This window comes from Paroedura picta, chromosome 5 (genome assembly GCF_049243985.1).
Source record: "Paroedura picta isolate Pp20150507F chromosome 5, Ppicta_v3.0, whole genome shotgun sequence".
Taxonomy (NCBI): domain Eukaryota; kingdom Metazoa; phylum Chordata; class Lepidosauria; order Squamata; family Gekkonidae; genus Paroedura; species Paroedura picta.
In genome coordinates, this window is record NC_135373.1 from 69,497,425 (window position 1) to 69,518,442 (window position 21,018).

General features: G+C 44.1%; 1 long non-coding RNA gene across 1 annotated transcript in view; it reads left to right on the forward strand.

Moving 5' to 3' along the window:
• Positions 1 to 21,018, forward strand: part of LOC143839076 (uncharacterized) — a 137,360-nt gene that overhangs the window by 1,104 nt on the left and 115,238 nt on the right. The gene's annotated exons all lie outside the window — the stretch shown is intronic.

Sequence of the window (21,018 nt, forward strand, 5' to 3'; positions counted from 1 at the left end):
AATCAAAAGAGTGAGGGGTATGGCTGCCATGACCTCTGGCCACTGGTGGTGGATGTGGTTACCTGTTCCAGGTTAGAAAACTTCTGAAAGGCTGAGGATGGAGTCTGAGAAGGATAGGGATCTCAGTGCCACAGAGTCCACCTTCCAACACACCCATTTTCTCCAGAGAAACTGATCTCTGTAGTCTGGAGATGACATGAAATTCTGGGGGATCTCCAGGTCCCAACTGGAGTCTGGCATGCCCAGAGAGGAAGCAGTCAAAAGGGAGCTGGGGAGGGCAGCCTGAGTTGGTGGGCATTGCTTTATTCACCCTAATGGACCCCCCCAGTGGTTCTGACACCAGTCTCCACAGTGTCTAGTTGGCCCAAACAACTGGCCACCCTAAAAAAGTAACACAATTCACAAGACTCTCCCAGTACAGTTTTTGTGAGTTCTTGTGAGTCCACAGTGCTGGATGTGGATGAATTTGTGATTTAGATAATGAAGAACAACAAATCACAGGCAGGCACAGCTCATCCCAAAGCAACAGGTCCTGAACATAATCCAAACCTTCAAAAGCCCAGACAGATTTTTTTTGTTGTTCTCTTCATATATATTTGAACAGATGTTACCTATGGCAAATCACTCCAATCCTTGGTTTCCTGCCGTGTTCTTGTTGGTTTATATTGTTAATTGCTATGTTTTAAAGGGGTTTTTAGGGGATTGTATTTTTACTATTTTATCTTGTAACCCGCCATGAGCTGGCTTTACCGAGAGTGGCAGGTAATAAATCCAAACAGTAACAATAACAATGACAATGACAATACCATCATGTAGTATGATTCAACATACATTCCTGGTGTGGCTGAAACAGAACACTAGTGGAATCCTATGCAAGAGTTACTCAAATCAAAACCAACATATTTCACCATACTGATCTTACTTTGTATAGCTTGCACAGTAAGTGCCTACCTGATGCCTGATCTGACTTGGGCCTCCATTAATCTAAGAATTAAATTTCAAAGTAAGCATATCTGCTTTGATAGGACCAACAATGAACCAAGACACAATGGGGTTGATCTAACCATCCTTCCCACCACTTGAGGAAACTTGCCCCAACTTAACTGGCTTTTCTTCCAATATAAGAGCTGTTTAAATTGGAGGAAGTGTCCTTTGGAGGAAAGATTCAAATATGAGTTAAAAGGAAAGGTAAACTATAAATATTTCAATGATAAATAAACATGATCAGTGGGGTGGTAGGACCGAGGTATGATCTACTCCAGCAGAACCTGCAGTTATACTTAAGACATTGTGACGGCACTTGTTGTTTCCCATTAATTAGTGTTGACATGCTAGTAAACTATGTGAAGGACTCCTCTTTTCCTTTTGTATAACTCTAGAGCAGGGTTTACAAGATGTGGTTGCTTATTCAATTCTGAAAGAAGAGGAAGTCAAGAATCTCTAATTTGCGGGGGGTGGGGTCTTATTCAATGTCCTTTAGCTTCTGATTGACCTAATGTACAAGTAAATAAATCATAATCTCATATTATCCATTTAAATGTATTTCAGTCATATTCCACAGATACCAATTATTTCTCAAACTGTAGAGAGTAATATCTAGCCTACAGGGCTGATTTAAAATAAAAACAAAACTGGGCCCCTATTGCTATCCACTGCAAGCCAAAATAATAAACTTCACAAGCTGAGTCAAGGCTCCAGGAAACAATCTCAGCCAGCAGGGCAGGGTTAAAAAACAGTACTATGAAAGCCCAAATGAAATCTCTTTTGTTAGAAAAATGAACTCTGAACATACTCAGGATGGAGAATAATTGCTTCAGTAAGAAGAGTTTCTTCTGACATTTCTTCCTACTTTCTGAAGTACGTTAAACCAGTAACCATTAGAAGTCTTTTGTACTGAAAAGCATCGGGTCTCCACGTGTTGCCACTGTTGTGAGTTCCTTGTCTGCTAATGAAAGGGGGAAAGGTAATGAAAAACAATGGTAACCACACAAAAAATAGAGAACAGGTAGAATGTCACTGAGGACACAGAGTGGATGGAAAGAAAAACGAGGAAGAGTAAGAAGAAAACCACAGAATAGCAGAAACTACACTCCTGAAAAGAATAAACCAAGGAAAAGAAAGTAAAACAGAAAACCTTTCCATAACTAGCAGACTGATGAAGGGGAAAGCGGATACAAATAATGAAGTGCTAGGGATTGCCAAATCTAGCCTGGAGAGGGCAGACTTTGGAGACAGGATGGACCCTAGCACGATATAATGCCATAAAATCCACCCTCCAAAGCAGCCATTTTCTCCAGGGGAACTGATTTATGTCATTGGAAATCAGTTAATTTTGAGAGATCCACAGGCCCCAACTGGAACTTGACAGCCTTCGGATGATCCAAAACCTGGATGTGATAAATAAGATAAATAAGACCTGGATTACTGATGGGCCCTAGAACATCTTTCAATACTAAAGATCAGCCCTGGAAGTTATAAACTAATATTAAAGAGGAACTGTGGGTATATACAGCCTATCCTTCCCTTACCATTGGCTCTCATGTAAGAAGAAGGGACTGGCACATCAAAGGTTAGTGGCAAGTCTGTATTAAAATCACCTGGGAGGTAGAGAAGAAGAGGACTATGACTAGAGATGGTTTCTGCTGATGCACCTGCTCCTTACTTTCATTGGCCGAGTCAGATATCTTTCTTCTTTCCGTCACCCATCAGAAACTTTTGACTCCTAAATTGTGCAGATAATTCAGTTTCCATAAATAATATATTTTTCAACTTTCAATAATATATTTTTCACCCTCAAAGGGTGTCTGTTGTGGGGAGAGGAAAGGGAAGGGGATTGTAAACTGCTTTGAGATTCCTTTGGGTAGAGAAAAGTAGCATACAGGAACCAACTCTTCTTCTTCTAAACAAATGCATCACAAGCAGCCACTTTGTGCTTCCAAATTCTGACATCAGACATACTAAAAAAAAATGTGTTCAACTTCATGTTCTTTATCGCTTGAGAGATATCTTGATTTATTATTGTTTGATTAAATATATTTTCTACATCCTGTCGTAAACTTTGCAATCAGAATATCTTTTAAGTACTCTCTTGAAATATTTATACCTTAAAATATTTATGCCATATCTAATACTTGATTATCAAAACTAATGCTGCTTATTTGTAAGGGAAACATTTCTTTGTTACTCTTAACACACCAAAAGAAGCAAAAGATTTCCCAGTCTCCCATTCAAGTTGATAAGGTATTAATACAAAAATAGACCCTATGATCAAAATGCACTGCACATTCTTGGTTTTCGAGTTTGTGGCTCTACAGTTATCAGACTTCAAAATCTTAATCACTGTGGTGAATATATTACAGCAACACACATATTTTCTTGAATGTTATTGACAAACGAAGGCCTGCTGAATATGTAATTGTGCTTCATCTGCAAATCTGGAATTGGTTGCCATTTCAAACAAAATTGTAATTTTTTTTTTGTTAAGTGCCAAGTTTTAGCAAAGGAGGAATAAATGCATGATATGAATATGGATTATCTCATCAATATTCTGCTTTTAGGTCTGTGACCTCTTGAACTGCTGCAGCTTGAATCAGAGAATCTGTAGGCAGTATTGAAATAAACCTTGTAAATAAAAGCTGTGCTTATATGTAACGTGTTGCTTATGAATATTATTCAGTTTCAAATACCCTGCTGGAAGATTCTCCAAGGACGTCGAGCCTCCAGGCTAATAGAGACAGAGCATATTTGGATATCCAGTCGAGCAAAGTATCCATATTGCTCCTGGTTCTGAAAAACCTCTTGCTGGGTGGGTCCCAAATGAACAAGCTTTGATGTATATTTCAAAGAGCATCTGCTCAGGATGCTTACTCATCATGAGGAGACTATGTTGTTTCTTTGTGGAACATTCTTTGACCTATGTTGCCTACTGAGCTGGAGAACTGTAGAGGCATGACATTAAAATATGTGTAGGTTGGAAAAGAGTCAGCACAGAAAACAGGCTGAAATAAAATTAATAACATAAAGGTGGAAAGAGCACTTTCCCCCATGATGTCCTTATCAGATTGCCTCAGAAAATGCACAATGCTGAATGCCTTTATTTTGTAACCCACAATATTTTCCAACATATTGGTGAACAACAAGCAAAATAAGTGCTTTATTCACTTCACTGGATCATAATCTAGTCTGTGTATATATGTATCTATATTGCTATGTTATACTGAGTAAGACAACTGATGCATCAAGGTCAGTATTGTCTACTCAGACAGGCAGCAGTTTTCCAGGGTCTTGGATAAACATCCCCCATATTACCTATTGCCTGCTCCCGAGAACCAGCTCAGTGTCATGGTTAAGAGTTGTGGCCTCAGATCTGGAGAACTGGGTTTGATTACCCCACTTCTCCACAAGCAACCAGCTGGATGACCTTGGGCCAGATACAGTTCTCTCAAAGCTACTTCAGCCCCATCTACCTCACAGAGTGTCTGATGTACATAAAACACAGCTCTTCTTTTCTCCTCTTCTTCTTTTAACTGTAGGTGCCAGGGGTTGAACCTGGTATATGCCAATAAGAGGCTCTTCTACCTCAAGTGACAACACAAAAATGTGGTGACACAAGCAATCTAAGCAGAACAGTAATCCAGCTTCTGGGAAACAATGAAGCAGTGCCTCAATAAATATATAGTAGGTCATCACTGAAGATGATGGGAAGCTCTGGGAAGAAGCTGACTGGCTGAGAAGAAATGAAATTTAATAGGAAGGATATAAAACTTATCCTTGAGTGTACATGACACAGCCAGTCATCACATGCACTGTGCCCAGACTGAGGCATGATGTTGACAAAAAGAGGGATCTGGCTCAGAATGTTTGAAAAGTTTGGTTCAATAGAAAGCCAGTGCAAGAAAAAAAATATCTATATTGAGAGTATGTCTGGCTTCTTTTGTAACCTTACAATTGTGCTTTGTTTCTCAGAATGAAAAACTGTAAATCATTCTCTGGGCCCTCCTTTGTTCAGCAACTATGGTTATTATTGTGGTTGTGGTTATTATTGCTGACGCCCGCGCCTCCCCCCCCCCCATGTCACGGCGCTGGCTGCATCGGGAGCGAATAGCCGCTTCAGGCACCGAAGCACCCAACCCTTGTCAGAACAGCTTTATCAGTGCCGTGGCGAGCCCAAGGTCACCCAGCTGGCTGCATGTGGGGGAGCAGGGAATCAAATCTGGCTTGCCAAATTAGAAGTCCGCACTCCTAACCACTGCACCAAGCTGGCTTCCTAAGAGTAGCAATCTACACATCAAAGGGATAGCAGCAGAGTAGTAAAAAACAAGGATGCCCAGTGTCCTGGCCTCTCTGTCTCTCTGTGTAGCCCCCATCTGAAGTCTCAGGCTAAAGGATAGCTCACTTCCAACAGAGATTAAACTTAACCAGTTAGTAATGCCTGCACACCATACCTATTTCCTGGGCCTTCATGGTATACACAGATGCCTTTATGAGAGTCAGCTTCAGGTCTCCTGTAATTTAGGCGTTAAAAGGGGTGCCTATTAAAACATTTAAGTCCAAAATAAAAGGGTCATCTCATTGATCAAGGAGGTCTCAGCTGATGGAGGGGATGAGTTTTTACAGTGTAACTGTTTAGGATTGAACCATAAGAGGCAGAAGACTAGCAGAGTTTGTAAGCACAGACCAACTAATGAGCAAAGCCAAATTCTACAAGAGGTCAGAGAGATTCTGCAGTACCATGGCCCGCTCCTCCATATCTGACCACTTACTGCATCAAGTTTCAGAGGAATACTGAACTTTAGCCACCGAGTCAGCAATGTGACTTGGTGGCTAAAGAGGCAAATGGGATTTTGGGCTGTATCAAACGGAATATCGTGTCCAGATCGCGGGAGGTGATGGTACCGCTTTATCCTGCTGTGGTTCGGCCTCACTTGGAGTGTTGTGTTCAGTTTGTCCCAGTAAAGTCATGTTCAGTTTTGGGCACCCCAGTTGAAGAGGGATGTAGACAAATTGGAGTGTGTCCAGAGGAGGGCAACAAAGATGGTGAGGGTTTTGGAGACTAAGACGTAAGAAGAAAGGTTGGGGGAGCTTGGTCTGTTTAGTCTGGAGAGGAGACAACTGAGAGGGGATCTGATAACCATCTTCAAGTATTTAAAAGGGTGCCACATAGAGCAGTGGTCCACAACCTTTTTATCACCAGGGACCGGTCAACACTTGACAATTTTACTGAGGCCTGGAGGAGGTAGTCTTTTGCCATGGGACGTTACTGCCGCGGCCTGAGCCCCTGCTCCACTTGCTTTCCCGCCAGCGCCCCTGTCTTCCCACCACCCACAGGGGGGTCCCTGCCAGCAGCAGCTGCGCAGTGCCACGCCAAGGAGGAGCCCCAGCAATGGTGGCTGCTGAAGAGCACCAAAGGTGAGTTGGTGGCAGAGTGGCAGGGCAGCCCCTGAGGCAGCAAATTCTATGATTCTCTCCTCTCTGAGCTGAAATTTTGAGGACCAGAAAAGAGTCTTACACTCTTTTATAATTCAATAGTTTCTTGATGAGTTCAGCAATACCTTCAACAAGATAAGTGTGGGGGGGACTCATGGAATTCTGAATATCACTTTGTCCAGCTGGCCAACACTTGAGGAGCTATATGGGTTTCAGGCATAGGGAGAGAGCCAGCTTGGTATAGTGGTTAGGAGCATGGACTTATAATCTGGTGAGCCGGGTTTGATTCCCTGCTCCCCCACATGGAACCAGCTGGGTGACCTTGGGCTCACCACAGCACTGATAGAGCTGTTCTGACAGAGTAGGATTATCAGGGCTCTCTCAGCCTCACCTCCCTCAAAGGGTGTCTGTTGTGGGGAGAGGAAAGGGAAGGGGATTGTAAACTGCTTTGAGATTCCTTTGGGTAAAGTGGCATACAGGAACCAACTCTTCGGGGCTTTACGCACCGGGATCTTTGTAGCAAATTGGTCACTGAATGAAAAATCACCATTTAAAATAGTGGAATTCGTCGTTATGCATACCTGCCTTTGTAGTGGAATCCAGTTGCGTTTTGTAGCGTTTCCCACAGGCTTCCGGTCTCGGCAGAAATCGCTAGAAAGGAAGCGCTATTGCCAAGCTCGTCCCGCCCCTGGCCGTCAAGCAGCCAATGGGCAGCTGTTAGCATGCTCCCAAACAGCCCCTTTCCCTTTAAGAAAGGGTTTTTTAAAAAAAAACAGACCCATTGTAACGAATCTGTGTAGATTCGTTGCAACGGAGAGACCCATCCAGCTGCCTAATGTGTTTGAGCTGTCGTTTGATCGTTTGATCGTTGCCACGCTTCCTCCGAGTGAAAAAAAAAAATCCCCCCCCCCTCTCACGGGCCCGATTTTCGGCTGAATGAATGTGTAAAAATTAATGGGAAAATACATCAGCAAACGGGCTTTTCTGTGGTTTGTGCTTAGTGACTAAAGGGGAAGGACTGAAGCCAGGGAAGCCTCTAAACAGAAAGAGGCTCGCTGGTGCATTTATCCCCGCTCGCTCGGAGAAAAAAAAATGGTGATCGCTTCGCCGGAAGATCAGAGAAGAGAGCCAGGGGGAGGGACTTTGTAGAAACCGCAACAATGTTAACGCACAGGTCTTTTTCGCTAGTGTTGCAGATTGGTTGCAGGAGTGTATCGCTTTCCGGAGGGTGAATCCACTTTTGGGGATTTCCCTGAAAGCGCTACAAGGAAGCGCTTTTTGCAGATTGGTTTCAGGTGTGTGGCAGATTGTCGACGACGTTGTGCAAAACAGCAAATCAGTAGCGTTTTCAATTGGCAACCATTGTGCTATTTTGAAGGCGTGCAAAAAGCCCTGAATCTTCTTCTAAACAAATGCATCACAAGCAGCCACCTTGTGCTTCCAAATTCTGACATTAGACACACTAAAAAAAATTTAAACTTAATGTTAACATTTTCCAGATTACCATAAATCCAGAAAGTCTTAAAATTAAGCATAATTTTCACCTCATTGATGGAGTCAGAAATACATAAGTATTTCCTCTGTGAATGGCACTAATCTCAATTTATCTAAGAAAGAATAGCAACCTCCACACTTTGGGAATTAGTAACCAGAGCAAATAAGCTCATGGATTCTGCTTAGTGAGAGTTAGAGGATGTACCTGATTTGGGATGAACAAAGATGGCCTGTTTCATTTCTTTCAATTTACATACATATTCACTGTCAGCATTTAACCCCATCTATTTTTCTGTTGGATTTCACATTTTGTTCATTATTAATGTCATTTATATGGTAGACACCTTTACCTGCCATTTGTATCCAAAAATAAGAGTTTAGCAATGCAATCTACTGAATTTCCTTGGTTCCTGAATTTCATTGGTTCTGTTAGGAAACATGTCATCACAAGTTCATCATGTTTGGTGGGAATTAATTTTAAAAACCTGTGGTACTGAGTGAACCTATGCAAAATTATTTGAGTCTACACCCACTGGATTCAACAGATAGGAGCAACTCTCTCTATAGAATTGTGCTGTAAAAGGCACTCTATAGGAATATCTACAAACAACAGCTAGAGAAATTCACTGATGTATTAATATATGAGAATAACAACTGGAATCTGAAAATATTTAGCTAGGATGTATTAGCATTATCATTATTAATGCCAGTATTCCTTCTGGATAAAATATCAAGCCAGATACATGTGTCAGACTTAACATTAAACCTGGCAGAAGAAAGATCTGTTAAAAGTGTATTAGGAAGCTTCAAAGGAAATAGGTGTCCGTCCTTTTATTTTTTTTAGTTCAATACATCTCTTTTTATCTTTGGGGATTTTGTGGTCTTTGTACAGATCACAGCATGGTATAAGTTTACTGACTCATTGCAAGATAATTTAATATGCCTAGAACAGCCTCAAGCACACCATTCATGCCACTTATGCACAAAATTTATGAATATAGTTCTCTATGTACAGATTATGTAGGATATATGCTTGCTTGATATTTAAATTTCCATATACTTTACTACCAAAGTTGTACACAAAGGCAATTTCATAGAATCATAGAATAAGAGTTGGAAGAGACATCATGGGTCATCTAGTCCAACCCCCTGCACTATGCAGGACACATCCCAATCACTCATCTACTGTAACCTGCCACCCTTTGCCTTCACAGAATCAGCCTCTCTGTCAGATGGCTATCTAGCCTCTGTTAAAAAATGTCCAAAGATGGAGAACCCACTACCTCCCAGGGAAGCCTGTTCCACTGAGAAACCACTCTGTCAGGAACTTCTGCCTTAAAGGCAGTTCTTTTTTTTAAAAAATCCATTGATTGTAGTTATGTTGAAATTAATTGTTACAAACTAATCCTGCATGCTGCTGAGTCAATCATAAAAGTAACTAGGGCCACTGCCAAATTTTGTATTGTTGGGGGAGGTTTTTTTTTGTTTTGAAATTCAATTTTTACACATAGCTATTGTTTCATCATTGTCTTTTTTCTTTTTTAAGTGAGATATTTCTCTTTGTAGACAAATGGATCATCTTGTAACTTCAGCCCTTCTAGCTATCTTATGTAAGACTAGAAAATAAGCCCGCTGTAATCCAAATACAGCGGGCTCTAGGGAGGCTGTGGAGGTAGAGGTGCCAGCGGGGCCAGAGCACCGAGGACAGGTGTTGGCCATCTGGGGAGGCGGCAGCGAGTAATCCTGGCCCGCCCCCCGGCCCGTGGCTTACCGGAGTGCGTGTGCAAGGCAGGAAGCGGAGGCAGCCGGGCTGGAGGGCAGGAGAGAGCTGGTTACTGGAGTCTGGAGACGCTCAGCCCGTTGTTGGTGGCGGCCGCGCCCGCGCATCGAGCCGCACCCGGCTCGGCTCGGGCCGCGCCCGGAAGCCACGCCCGCGGATCGGGCCGCGCCCGGAAGCCACGCCCGCGGATCGGGCTGCGCCCGGAAGCCACGCCCGCGGATCGGGCCGCGCCCGGAAGCCACGCCCGCGGATCGGGCCGCGCCCGCGAGCCACGCCCACGGATCGAGCCGCGCCCGCGAGCCGCGCCCGCGGATCGGGCCGCGCGGGCGCGGCCTGCACGGGCACAGCCCGGCCCTGATTCCCTCTCCCCGCCCTCTCGCAGTAAGTAGCTTCCCGGGCCGCAAGCTTGCGGCCTGGGAAGTTTTTTACTGCGGGGGGGGGGGCGGGGAGAGGGAGCTGCGGCCCGGCGCCATGGCCTTCGCGACCCGGCGCCAGGCCGCAGCCCGCAGGTTGGGGACCACTGCATAGACGGCGAGCCAGGTAATGTTGCTTTTCGGGGTTTTTTTTTTTTTTTTTTATGTCGGTGTCTCCCCGGAGGTTTCCATTGCGGCCATGCGGGCTGGGAGCCCCCAGGCCGGCTGCTTAATGCGAGGCTCGCCAGGGAATGGTGCGTTTGTTTTTGGTTTTTTTTGTATGTCTGTTTCTCCTCGGAAGTTTCCTTAGCGGCCATGTGGGCTGGGAGCCCCCAGGCCGGCGGCTTAATGCGAGGCGCGCTAAGGAATGGGGCTTTTCGTCTGGTTTTTTTTTTTTATGTTGGTGTTTCCCCGGAGGTTTCTGTTGGGGCCATGCGGGCTGGGCTCTCGGGGCGTCAGTCCGGGGGCTCCCTAGTGGCCGGCCTTTTTTTTTTTTTATGTTGGTGTTTCCCGGGAGGTCTCCTTAGCGGCCATGTGGGCTGGGAGCCCCCAGGCCGGCTGCTTAATGCGAGGCGCGCCAGGGAATGGCGCTTTTCGTCTGTTTATTTTTCTTTTTATGTTGGTGTTTACCCGGAGGTTTCTGTTGTGGCCATGCGTGCTGGCCTCTCGGGGCGTCAGGCCGGCGGCAAAGAAGCAACTGCGAGCCGCGCTGCGCGCGGCTCGCAATTGCTCGGGGCTGGGAATCGGAGGGACCAATCGGCAGGCGCTTCGCGCCTGCCGATTGGTCCCTCCGATTGTCTGTCCAGAGGAAGGGTCCAATCTGGACCCTTCCTCATCCCGGACACATCCCGCCTCAGAACGCCTTACCGTTTTATTTAGTCCGTGGCGCCCGTGGCGCCACGGGCGGTGTTAAGATGCTACATGGTGGACAGGAATGTTTGGGAAAACACTGTTTGCCTCTGAGCTTGTAAGGAGTGAAATTCTGAATTTTTGCAAAACTTCCCTTCCTGGCTGTCCTTGCTTAGAATTTCTTTTTAATCAAAACAGAGTTGATTAGAAACTGATTCAAAATTCCAGCAAAGAAAAAGGGGAGCAGATTATTGGATTTCAGGGAGAAACTGAAAAAAACAGTAATAAAGAAAATGTCTTAACATTGCTATTCTAAAGGTTGCAGCCAAGCTTCATCATTTTAGGACTGGCACAGCTAGCCTAGATAAAATATTGGCATTGATACTGCTAAAAATTACTGATGATAGAAGGATTTCTGTCAGCAGAGTGTGATTTTTTTCTTCTCCTCGCTCCTGTTTCATTCCCCAATTCATCTCCCAGTGTTGCTTCTGATTGATAGGCAACCCCCATAAAAGCATGAAGAGAGAGTCTGAGGTCAGCAACAGGAGGACAGAATCAGCAAAACTGTCCCCCTTCTATCAGCAGAAATGTTCAGGAGGAGGCAACCCACTACAATAAGTTGAATGATAGAGAAAAGCCTCACATCAACATCTGAATAGCCGCCACACCCAGTATTGCCACAGCTTTTCCTTCCCACAGTAGTCTTTCTCAATTTCTCAAAAGGGGTTGCCAGGAGCCATGAGACAAAAAAGCCCAACCCAACATAGGAGGTAGATGGCAAAGTGTAGGGAATAAGTGCTGCGGAGGATAGAAGAGCACTGCCTCGTTGCACTACTTCCAAAAAGGAGTGCTATGTGTTTTCTGTATGAATTCTTCATGCCATTCATATAATCTCCCTGCCAGTATTTACCCTCACAGGCAAAACATACTTCTTTGTACCCTAACAGGTGATATTCAATTAGGCACAAGATAGACAGACACTTTTGATCCTTTTTCAGTGCCCTTTGTGCATGGATTTTACTGTGTGAAATGTTCAAATCCACTTGCAAACAAAATACATTGAAAGGTGATTGAAAATGCATAATTCAGCATTTGTGAAAGGAGTAAAACCAAGAGATAAAAAGAACCAAATATTTATTAACAATATAATGATTCAAAATGCAATATGGTTATTCATCAGGGCTCTTATGGTACAGGAATGTCTTCTTGCTGATCTCCCTGTTGCAGCTAAGGGAGATAACAGTGACAGAGCTAGTTTATCTTCCTCCCCACAATTAACTTCCAATAGACACCTTCCCTTGTTCAAACTTGAACCCCAGGTTAGCACTTAAAGAGAGCCCTGTCTGCTTTGCTTTGAAGTCTTCTTTTCAGTAAGATTCTTCCTTGGCTGTTCTGATGCAACTGATGCTGAAGCTAATGATTTCTCCGCAGGTAGGACTGCTCACTATTTATCTATACCCAATGCCTCCATGCATTGACTAAAAGCATAGAGAGGGGCAGTGGGCACAAAAGTACTGTCTCCAGCAATTGCCTCCATGTGACTGCCAGATACGGAGCACTTGGTGATGTGTTTTATCAAGATCTGGCATGTCTGCATTTTCAAAAAGGATAGGTAAAGGTAAAGGTATCCCCTGTGCAAGCACCAGGACATGTCTGACCCCTGGGGTGACGCCCTCTAGCGTTTTCATGGCAGACTCAATACGGGGTGGTTTGCCAGTGCCTTCCCCAGTCATTACCGTTTACCCCCCAGCAAGCTGGGTACTCATTTTACCGACCTCGGAAGGATGGAAGGCTGAGTCAACCTTGAGCCGGCTGCTGGGATTGAACTCCCAGCCTCATGGGCAAAGCTTTCAGACGGCTGCCTTACCACTCTGCGCCACAAGAGGCTCTTGTATCAAAAAGGATACAGTTCTACAAATCAAATATGTGGGAGCAAAGCACTAGAGTCTGCTTCCTACCATAGCCTTTTCTTTAAAAAAAATAACTGATCTCTGGGATTGTGGCTTCCACTGGTAGCTTGTAACTCCATGATGATATGTCATGCAATGTGCTCTTTCCCCTCAACATCTGGCATCTGCCATTTGCTTAAAAATATTTTTGCACTACGGCACAAGGGTGATGTAAATTAATAAACACATGTTCAATTCTTTTTCTTGATGTTACTACATTTGGAACACTAATGTTGGCACTCTTTTGCCTTTTTGTGCTAAGATAGAAGAGCACACAGTTGTTCTATACAGAATTACAGTGATAGATCTGTTTCCAGATGGATTTGGAAGAACAATGTTTTTGCAGCATGAAGGATGACATTCTCATATGCAAAATGATATGCAGTCACTGACCATATCACTAAACATAATAAAGCTCAACTTCACAACTAACTCCCTACCTGATTGGCCTCCCTGGGGGTGTGCTGCTAATAGAGAGAAAGTAATATGCCAATGAGGGCCAATCTGCTCAATCTGCTCTCCGCCAATGAGGGCCAATCAGCTCAAATTGGTGCAGACAGCTCACTCCTTATCTGATTGGCCGCCATGGAAATATTTCCCCAATAGGACATGGCCCTCAGCCAGGAATGGCTTCACCTGGTAGTTTAGCCACAATCAGGTGGGAGCCCTCAGCCAGGAAGAGCAAGTAAGGAGTCATCTTTCCACCTCCAACTTCCTATCAGTTTCAGAAGTGTGGAAGAGGAGTCAGCCTCAGAGCCTGCCCTGCTGCCAGTAAGTTGCCCTGGCTTCTTTCAACTCAGAGGACATGAGGACAGTGAGCTGCCTCCTGGTTCAGCCTCTGTGTGCCTTCTGGAGGAAGGGGCTGTGGGAGGCCCAGAAACAGCCTCCTACTGGCTCTCTGGGACCCGGGGCAGCTAGTAAAAGCAATATGAGAATGGAGGAATGCCTTGGGGGTAGCATTCACAAACAATTGCAGCAGGGAAAATAATGCTGATGTGGGTCGGACTGGAAAGACTTAGACCAGTGGTCCCCAACCTGCGGGCCGTGGCCCGGCGCCAGGCCGCGAAGGCCATGGCACCGGGCCGCAGCTCCCTCTCCCCGCCCCCCCGCAGTAAAAAACTTCCCAGGCCGCAAGCTTGCGGCCCGGGAAGCTACTTACTGCGGGAGGGCGGGAAGAGGGAATCAGGGCCGGGCTGCGCCCGTGCAGGCCGCGCCCGTGCAGGCCGCGCCTGCGCGGTCCAATCCACGGGCGCGGCCCGATCAGCGGGCGTGGCTCGCGGGCGCGGCCCGATCCGCGGGCGTGGCTCGCGGGCGCGGCTCGCGGGCGCGGCCGGGCGCGGCTCGATGTGCGGGCACGGCCCGCGGGCGCTGCCAGAAGCGTGGGCGTGGCCTGCGTGGGCGCGGTCCTCGCGGGCGTGGCCCGATGCCCTGCCGGTCCCCAGCCTAATAAAGGTTGGGGACCACTGACTTAGACTTTTCCTTTCCATATGGATACCACCTTGGTCTTGCTGCATTCTTTCCAAGATAATCACAACAAAGCAAATTTGCAACCAATGGCATGGAAGATGGGGAAACTGTAGATGGGGCACTGAAGCATCATGAGGCCATGGGGACATGTGAAGGGTGGGGAGACACTGTTTCCCAGTAGCACCTTCCCTGTAGAAGAGTTGGTTTTTAGACCCTGCTTTTCACTATCCAAAGCATGGCTTATAATTGCCTTCCCCTCCTCTCCTCACAATAGACACCCTGTGAGGTAGGTGAGGCTGACAGAGCTCCAAGAAAAGCTGTTCTATGAGAACAGGACTGTGACTTGCCCAATGTCACCCAGGTGGCCCAAAGTCACCCAGCATGTGTAGGAGCAGAGTATCAAATCCAGCATGTCACATTAAAAGAAGCTGCTCTTAACCAACACACCAAGCTGTACAAATTACCATTGCCTGAAAGAGACGTAGCAAGAGCACAGGCAGAAGAAGCTGTTGCAGGAGGATGTTGTAAGTTTGGTGTAGTGGTTAGGAGTGCGGACTTCTAATCTGGCATGCTGGGTTTGATTCTGCGCTCCCCCCACATGCAACCAGCTGGGTGACCTTGGGCTCGCCACGGCACTGATAAAACTGTTCTGACCGAGCAGTGATATCAGCGCTCTCCCAGCCTCACCCACCCCACAGGGTGTCTGTTGTGGGGAGAGGAATGGGAAGGCGACTGTAAGCCGCTTTGAGCCTCCTTCGGGTAGGGAAAAGCGGCATATAAGAACCAATTCTTCTTCTTCTTCTCTTCTAAGTCTTTTTTTGCTTGCTCATTGAGTGTTAGGGGAGTCTTTTCCTTTAAATTTGGACCTTCTGGCCAATGGCTTCTCAGAGCAATCCAAGGAGGGATACATGCGGGTATTTCCTACATGGAGAGGTGATTGTGTGATTAATAACGTCTGCAATTTGAGAAGGGAGGAATGCTTTTCTCTCTCTCTCTCTCTCTCTCTCTCTCTCTCTCTCTCTTTCTCTCTCTGTATATGTGTGTGTGTGTGTGTGTGTGTAGAGGGGAATGTTACAGAGACCTCCATCCCAACACATACAAGGCAATTTATGGAGAGCATCTGTAGGAGTGTTACTGTGGAACGTGAGAAAAGGAAGAGAACGTTTCTACCTAGCAAGGCAGTTTCAAAATCCATAGTGACTCTATAAAGATTCCTCCATCCCTGGGCCCTGTTTCTATATCCACCCAACCATTTTAGGACTATCTCACTGGCAAATTATATGTCTCACTTGTATGAGCTCATTAGATTGAAATACCTGGGAACAGAACACAGTGCTCCATTATAAAGATCTGGATTATACTGTTTTGAGGTCTCTCCCATGTCATTACATTACATCCAAATATTTCAAAATAATGGGGGAAAGTTACAAGAGACAAACTTACACTGTCTTTATTTCCATTTAATCATCCAATAAGCAAATGTGAAGTATTACTATGTTAACTTAAATACCTTGCTTTCTAGGCAATTATAAATAAAATAAGGAGCACAGAACAGGCAGAAAAGGGAATAGCTTTATTTCCATATATATAATAGATTGTGTATTTCATTACAACATCAGTCTTTCTCATCCAAGGAATTTAAATGGAAAGCAGAAATTAGTTATGTGCTGAATTAGATTAAATCCCCTAGGATAAACTGCATAAGAAAAATGTTAAATTAAGTTATACAATTATTTGGTATGATCAGCTCCTAGGTACAAATAATTGGATATGTGTGCGGCCTTCCTGTCAGTTAGGGGGATTATTCACTCACATGTGCCTTCAAAATAAACACAATTACATATATTTTATGAATGGAGAAGAAAGACTTTTTCATCCTTTAAAAAAACTAGCATGCATAATCATAAACAAAAGAAAGAATAATAATTTACCAATTCAATAATTTTAAAAGTATCTCAGAGACACAGAATAATAAAAATATTAATGTTTTAGAAGCATAGTTTTCACATGCACAAAAATACTACCGCAAAATAAGCAATACAGCCTGAAGCTTAATAGCATTTCCCCCCCACAGAGATTTTAGTTGTATATTATATGTAATCATTAAACTTATTATCCCAACTACTTGAAAATCTCCATGGAAATTATGTATCAGTTGTGATGAAGGGCAGGGCAGAAACAACCCACAGATATTCAGTGGGGATGGGCATAAACCAAACCACAAATACCATCATGAACATCCAAAAATTTTTTAGAGCAGTTAATGCAGTTTGTGGCCCACCCCCACCCCCTGCAAAAAAAATACCTGGCTACATTTTTTCCTTCTGCACAATTTCTCCCTAATGGGTCTTAGACCTGCAATTTGATTCACATAGTGTGATACCCAGTTATGTTCTAGTAACTAACATTGCATTCCTAAACATAGTCATTTCAATCCAATAATGAACATGTGCACCTAAGTGCAAGTCTACACATGTAACCCTTGCTGGATGTAGAGCCACATGCACCAAAGAGAGCAGGGTGTCCTGGGCTGCACATATGCAAATCTAGCTCATAACACTACTACAACTATCACCACCACCACTACCATCGCTATCATCATCATTGGATTTTTATACCGCCTCTGTCCCATAATGGGGCTGAAGTGATACCAATAATGGACAACTTTCAGAGATCATAATGGGGAATAGATTGTGTTATGTGCACTTAACCACACACAATGCAATGGGATTAACAGCTGGATTCTGGCCTCTGAACGGAAATCAGCTTCACTGATTTCAGCATTATTTACACTGTTGAAAGGAGCATCAGAGTGACCCCTACATAAAGGAGTGACTGTTTTGGTTTCACTTATACTCACTTTCCTTAACAATGTTCCTTTTTCTGACAAACCACATCTCCTGAAATATAGATTAGGCTACAGACATAACATCAATGAACAGCCATATCTTGGAGCAATGGTGCAAAATAATCAAGATTTCAAAAATGAAATAATTGGCTGGTACATTATCAAAATGATCACATTCTTGTCCCAATTAAAATGCTACTTCTAAAGTTCTTTGTGTGAAATTTAGTAGTAGCTCATTAAATAGATATTAACTTTCCATAATCTTCCTTCTTTATTTCTGATCAAACTTTTTATAACTCCCTTTAATTAGAGTCATTATCCTGCCCCTCACGTCCATTACTGGACTTTCTCTCTCTGTCTCTCAGATTTCAGTTTATTATATATGTTTGCCCACAGAGACTTTTCCAGTCTGCTTGTGAGCCAAAAGAGAAGAGAAAGAGAAGAACAGCCCTTTAAATTCCTTTCAGAATTAGTCCCCCTGAACAACAGCTGCTTTCTGGTTCTCCTTAGCCATGCCGGAACATCTGTCCTGCTCCTTGGAACCAGAAAATCATATCAATGTTTTCAATAAGCAGGACTTTGCTGTTGTAAATAGTATCACTTGACATGCTGGTGCCATATGGCAGCTGTAAGTCTTGCTGACAAAAATAACAGCAGCTTATCACATTAGAGTGGGGGCTGTCAAACTCTGTCACAATAGATGCCCCTACATAAAGCAAAAAGAAAATTTGTTCAAACTTCCACAGGTGTAACTGAAACAAAAGCAAGATAGATGGTTTTCCATAGCAAGGCTCTGTCTTCTTCCAGAGGAAATCGAATCAATAGCAAAGGGCAAGGAGGGAGCCATTCCAAGTCAGAGCATGATTTAAGGTGTTTAGGGCACAGACTTTCTGAAAGACAAAAGAACCAACTCAGTCCAACACCACAGCAAGGAAAAAGGACACATAGTTCTAACCACTTCTGCAACCACTATGGGATGTCAACTATTTCTCACCACCTTTTCTCAACATACACTGCATATTGATCCAATATACCGAAGAGAAATTTCACAGATTATCGATGTAATCCTGAAAAAAATACATAGTTCTAAACTCATTGCTTTAAATGGTTTGCCATTTTGTGAAACATGATAGATACACGGTCTGATCTAATAGGGGTCTCTTATGTTCTTAAAGTTGTATACAGGTGTAATTCTGCTTAGTATTCATAGATTTCATGCATTAGGAGTAAGAAAACTACATTTTGTCACTGAACTTTGCAGGACTTTTGTCTCACAGCTCATCCAGTTTCATTCTTTCCTCATGGCTAAAATTTGGGGGAAGGGGAATTTTAGCCAAAACTTAGGGGCTTTACGCACCGGGATCTTTGTAGCAAATTGGTCACTGAATGAAAAATCGCCATTTAAAATAGTGGAATTCGTCGTTATGCATACCTGCCTTTGTAGTGGAATCCAGTTGCGTTTTGTAGCGTTTCCCACAGGCTTCCGGTCTCGGCAAAAATCGCTAGAAAGGAAGCGCTATTGCCAAGCTCGTCCCGCCCCTGGCCGTCAAGCAGCCAATGGGCAGCCGTTAGCATGCTCCCAAACAGCCCCTTTCCCTTTAAGAAAGGTTTTTTTAAAAAAAAAACAGACCCATTCCAACGAATCTGTGTTAATTCGTTGCAACGGAGAGGCCCATCTAGCTGCCTAGTGTGTTTGAGCTGTCGTTTGATCGTTACCACGCTCCCTCCGAGTGAAAAAAAAAAATCCTCCCACCCTCTCACGGGCCCGATTTTCGGCTGAATGAATGTGTAAAAAATAAAGTGAAAATACATCAGCAAACGGGCTTCTCTGTTCTTTGTGCTTAGTGACTGAAGGGGAGGGACTGAAGTCGGGGAAGCCTCTAAACTGAAAGAGGCTCGCTGGTGCGTTTATCCCCGCTCGCTCGGAGAAAAAAAAATGGCGATCGCTTCGCCGGAAGATCAGAGAAGAGAGCCAGGGGAAGGGACTTTGTAGAAACCACAACAATGTTAACGCACAGGTCTTTTTTGCTAGTGTTGCAGATTGGTTGCAGGAGTGTATCGCTTTCCGGAGGGTGAATCCACTTTTGGGGATTTCCCTGAAAGCGCTACAAGGAAGCGCTTTTTGCAGATTGGTTTCAGGTGTGTGGCAGATTGTCGACGACGTTGTGCATAACAGCAAATCAGTAGCGTTTTCAATTGGCAACCATTGTGCTATTTTGAAGGCGTGCAAAAAGCCCCTTACCGTTTCTTAGTTTTAGCTATTTATTCCTCTTTTTCCTCTTTTAAACAGGGTATTTTGCTTTCATTTTTCTTTACTGTCACTTTGAAAAGAAATCAATGCACCCTTCTGTAATTTTAACCTTTTAATTTTTTAATTGTTACACATCACCCAATAGGATAGGACAGTAGTTGTGAGCTCCTGTATTGTGCAGGGGGGTGGACTAGATGACCCTAGAGGTACTTTCCGATTCTATAAGGTTTGGAAAGACATTCCTGCATCTGAGAAGGTATAGAATGAAATTCTGAATTTTTGTAGGAATTCTCTTCCTATCCCTACTCTCTTCAAATTTCTCTTCAATCAAAATGACATTGATTAGAAATTCTTAAGAAAAGGACAAGAAATAGATGGATAGATTTCAGGGAGAAATCAGCTTAAGAGAATTTCTCTTTACAACCCTTCTCATAGCCTTGTGATCCACCTGATGGAGATCCAGAACCCATTTTGTATTTAGCAGCTGATCTGAGGCACAGGTCTAATGTAGAATTAAGGTTGGGGCTTAGTGTTCCTATGTCTTATGAAACAGCTGTTTGTTGGTTTTACCTTATTGCTTCTGGATTTCATTATGTTTTATAGTGATCTTCTAAACTGTTGTGGGCCTACTATAGGATTTAGATGATTTTGTAAACTCCCAGGAGCAATGGAAGCTTCCTTAACGGTCTCACTTGGGCTGAGCAGATCACCTAAAGAGCAAAGCAATCTTTCCGCATACCCAGAGCCAGCTACACCAAGAAGATGAAAAAGAACAGGACTCTGGGCCATTCCACACAATGACCAATGTTGCTAAATGTTTGCAGTATGTAGAAACACTATATTTAATCGTTGAATTTCGTCATTCCGTACACCTTCAATTCTAGCGGAATATTGAAGTCCCAGTAGCAGTCTATTTGTTCCCAACAGGTTTCCAGTCTTGCCGGAATCGCAACAAAGGAGGCAATATTTTTCCATGCTTCTTCCCGCCCATGACCATTAATTAAACAGAACAGCCAATGAACTGTTGTGTTTGTGCTCCCGAAAAGCCCCTTTCCCTTAAAAAACTGTTTTTTTAACCCTAAAACACCAGTAGCAACGAATATGTGTTCATTCAATGTCTCAGAAAGACCTTTTTCGCTGGTGTAGGAGCTGGTGCTTAATCGTTTACAAGTTTTCAAGTAAAAAAAAAAAAATCCCCCCCCTCCTCGGTGGATGCAATTTCTGGCCAAAATTATGGGCAGTGTCGAACAGGGGGCCAGAAATTTTAAAGACAATTGCAGAAGGGAGCTTTTTTTTACTGTAAATTCTTCTGTGGAGGGACTTCAGCTGAAGAAGCCTCTCTTATTCATTGCTTTCGCCAGTTTAAGGGGGGGGGAAATGGCGATCGAATCTCCGGAAGCTCAGGGGTGAGAGCTAGAGAGGCACATTCTTTCTACCGCTATTTTGAGAATGCAAATGTCTTTTGCTGATGTGTTGTGGCTTGTGCTCAGAAGTGTAGAGTTTTTTCAGAGGAACACTTTTCTGGATTTCCCCCTAAGCGC